Genomic DNA, 4,328 nt, shown 5'->3' with positions numbered 1-4,328 from the left:
CTAATGCTAAACCGATGGGGTAAATCGTTACTCTATCGCGTAGCATTTGTTACTGATCGCTTAGACACTGGAGGTAGATGATCATGTAGGAGCATATGATGCTCATCGTTTAGAAGAAGGCGTGCACTAGACGATCGTGTAGTTAGCTTGCTTCATCGCTTAGTTACTACCTACACGATCGTGCAGTAATACGATACGAAGGTGTTTCCTAAGAGATTGTTTAGGCAGTGGTGCTTTACCGTCATCGTAGTTGTTTAAACGATCGCATTTTTTCTTTCGTGTAGATGGTCGCGAGGACTTTGGTGCATGATGGTTGGAGACACACTGCTTCGCCCAGATAGTTCAAAACCCGGTTCACCTGTTTGAAACAGAGACTCCTTGTTTTTGTGATAGTTAGTTTTTTTTTTTTTTTTTGTGTGTGGATTTGAGGCAATTCTACCGGTTCATCAATATTTATTGATTGTACAGTGATATTTGGTGTTTATATGGCAAAGTGTTTGACATATAGTTTAAAAACCCACCTTAGGTTGTGTTATTATTCATGTATCATATATTATAAATGTTATAATCTAGCATGAGAAAATTACGTGAAAGCATGCGCATGCATCGTGAAATATAAGAGTTATATTTTGCATGCAGTGAACATTATCATGCATCATCCTTTTATTATAAGTGTTATAGTATAGGGTGAATGGAAACATGTTTTGCTTGTTTCATTACTGTTTTGTGTAAGCGTTATATAAAAGAAGTAGCGGTGAATGAACAATGCATTGAGCATGACACTTAGGTTGTTTATAATCGTTATGAATGCCTTGCATGTGTTAGCTTTGCATTGTTGTTTTGGTTGTTTCCATTTATAAGTGTTGAAATTATAACTAAAATCAATAAGAAAAAGTTGTATGCGGACTTGCGTTGAACTCAAGTTTTTTAAAAGGGTTTTAAAATTGGATTGAGATAGACCTAAGTTCAAATTGTTCTAAAGAGTTTAGTAACCTAGATTAATCTTTTGAAATCGGTTTAATAGGATTAAATTGATTAGTGTAAAAGATTAAATTTGTTTTAAATCTATCTATAAAGGACCTTTTGTCTAAGGCGGGTTCTGTCTAGGTTGGGGTTCTTAAGTGACAGAAACGGAACACCCCTACCTGGGAACCTACCTAGAAAGTTGAATTAGATAGATTTTCTACAAGCATGCGACAATTTATCAAAGACTTCGTTAAAGAGTTTAATGGATGATGATCAAAAGTTGTTTAACTATCCAAGGTAAAAGTTACTCTTGGGCAAACCTAAAAGTCACTTAGTTAAAATCCTTAACCGTATTTTTTCTAAGTAAACTAAACCCTAGGTTATAAAATACTCAGTGGGAGGAAGAGATGTATCTGATATGTCCATGATTCCACTCACGTTTCTCCTTATATGTTCACACCGTGAGATTCATGCTTGGCTCGTAAGGTCCCTGGGAGCATACCTTCGATGATTGTTGTCAATTCATATATTAAGTTGTGTTCGAAGTTAGTGTATTGTAGTGGTAAGGGTTGTTCAAACGTCTATTTATCCTCAATTTATTTTCACACTATATATATTTTTGTATTACCTCCTTGTGCCCCTGGAGCATCCACCTTCGTATAGTTTTGTCATTGTCAATCATCAAGGTAACTCAGAAATGTGATAGGGTTCACTTAGGTTTTACGCAACTAAATTTTCCTCCGATTCTACTTGAGAAATGCCTAAAATGCTAAGTCACATCTATGGGAATTTAAGTATTAATGATCCTTCTTAGGTACAAATAATAGGCATCATTATAAGCAGAGTTGTTATGGTATATGATTGGTGAGAATTTCAATTCAAAGGAGGATAATGACCTCACCCTCGTGCTTTGTCTAAACCTTAAAGCGTCAATTGCAACTAATGCACACGGGTTCAATAGTTACCTAAACATTATGATGTGTTTCTTACAATGGTCTCTTAAAACTAACGTAGGTCATGGTGTTTTCTTTTCAAAACAATGTTATATATCTCTTTTAGTGCTATACTAGACGGGGGATACATACTGGCAAACGATCTCAAATTTGTCATGGGGGAATTCTTCAAGTCCTAACCTGATTACTTGTGAATGTCGTAATCATATGAGTTGTGGATGAGGTAATTCGTTGTTAGACTTCACATTTGCTCACTACTGAGTTGGCCAAGGGTTAGAGCACATGCATGCACACGATATCATGACTTATTTATGTTGTCAGAATTCCATTTTTGAAACTGTTCTCTTAATTGTGACACAAGGATGGATGATGAAACAGTATTGTAATTTATCTTACACTTAGATCCCACCACTCTCTATAAAATGAGAGGAAAGATGTAATATTTGATTTATTGGTCTTGGAGACGTGTTTGATAGAGAATGATGATTCTGCCTGGATCATTGATCGGGTGCTACCAAGCATGCCAGTTCCTCTTACCAAGGATTCCATTCCTTGTAAACGTTGCCATAGGAAGAGATGACTCTTAGAGTCAATACTGGTGAGGTTGTTTCAGCTGTTGCTGTAGGCAGGCTGAAGTTATTTGTTGACAAGAAATGTTATCTATTATTGGATAATGTTTTCGTAGTTTTTCAATTAAGAGGAACTTAATCTCGGTTTCTTGTCTCATTGAACAAGGGTATATCGTCTCTTCTTATGAGAATAAAGTGTTTATTTTCAAGAATAGAATGGAGATTGGTTATGGTTCAATGGCAAGTAACTTATATGTACTAAGGCCGTTAGTCATAAAAGCCTTGTTTAACACTGAAATATTCAATACGGCAACAACAACTAAAAGACCAAAGGTTTCTCCTTTGCATCTAACTTATATGTACAATGCCCATCTTTTGCATCTAAGATTAGGTCACATCAACCTCAATATGATTGAGAAGTTGGTGAAAAGTGGACTTCTAAAGAATTTAGAAGAAAACTCTTTGTCAGTATGTGAATCATGTCTCGAAGGTAAGATGACCAAACAACCATTTACTGGAAAAGGTTATAGATCCAAGGAAGCCTTAGAGCTTGTACATTATGACCTCTGTGGTCTGATGAATGTTAGGGCTCAAGGTGGTTATGAATATTTCATCTCTTTCATAGATGATTATTCAAGGTATGGGTATCTCTACCTAATACAACGTAAGTCTAAAGCCCTTGACAAGTTCAAGGAGTATAAGGCTAAAGTTGAAAACTTTTGGGTAAGAAGATAAAAACACTACGATCTAATCGTGGTAGAGAGTATATGGACCTCCAATTCCAGAACTATATGATAGAACATGGGATTGCATCCCAACTCTCAGCCCCAGGTACACCTCTATAGAATGGTGTATCAGAAAGGAGAAACAGAACCTTGGTGGACATGGTTTAGTCTATGATGAGTTATGCTCATATTCCAGACTCGTTTTGGGGTTTTGCAGTGGAAACTGCATGCTATATCCTGAAGAACGTTCCCTCGAAAAGTGCTTCTAAAACATCTTTTGAGTTGTGGAGAGGCCGTAAAGGTAGTTTATGCCACTTCAAGATTTGGGGTTGTTTGACACATGTGCTAGTCACTAACCCAATGAAGTTGGAACCACATTCAAAGGTTTGCCTCTCTGTAGGCTACCCCAAGGAAACGAGAGAGAATACTTCTATGATCTGAGTGAGAAAAAAGTATTTGTTTCTACAAATGCTATCTTCTTGGAAGAAGACCACATGAAGGATAATAAGCCATGAAGTAAGCTCGTTTTGCATGAGATTTCTAGTGAGACTGAGACTGTTGAGGGTTAAACAAAAGTTGTTGAACAGGCCGACAGATCAACAAGAGTTGTTGAGGTCGATAAATCTAGTTAACCAGCTCAAGAGTTGAGACTGCCTCGACGTAGTGAGAGGGTTATAAACCCGCCGGATCGCTACATGGGTTTAACTGAAGCCCATAACATCATTTCCAATGATGGGGTCAAGGATCCATTGTCTTTTAAGAAAGCGATGGAGGATGTTGACAAAGATGAATGGGTTAAAGCCATGAACTAAGAAATGGAGTCCATGTACTTCAACAACGTCTGGAAGCTTATTGATTCACCTGATGGGGTAAGACATATTGGGTGTAAGTGGATCTATAAGCGAAAGAGAGGTGTAGATGGAAAGGTGCAAACCTTTAAGGCTCGACTTGTGGCAAAGGGTTATACCTAGGTTGAGGGAGTTGACTATGAGGAAGCTTTTTCACCTATTGTCATGCTCAAGTCTATTAGGATACTTCTATCCATAGCCACATTTTATGATTATGAAATATGGAAAATGGACGTCAAGACTACCTTTCTTAATAGTAATCTTAAG

Source organism: Benincasa hispida, chromosome 6 (genome assembly GCF_009727055.1).
Source record: "Benincasa hispida cultivar B227 chromosome 6, ASM972705v1, whole genome shotgun sequence".
In the NCBI taxonomy this organism is placed as follows: Eukaryota; Viridiplantae; Streptophyta; class Magnoliopsida; order Cucurbitales; family Cucurbitaceae; genus Benincasa; species Benincasa hispida.
The sequence above is the reverse complement of the archived record's forward strand: the minus strand, read 5'-3'. Positions refer to the sequence as shown.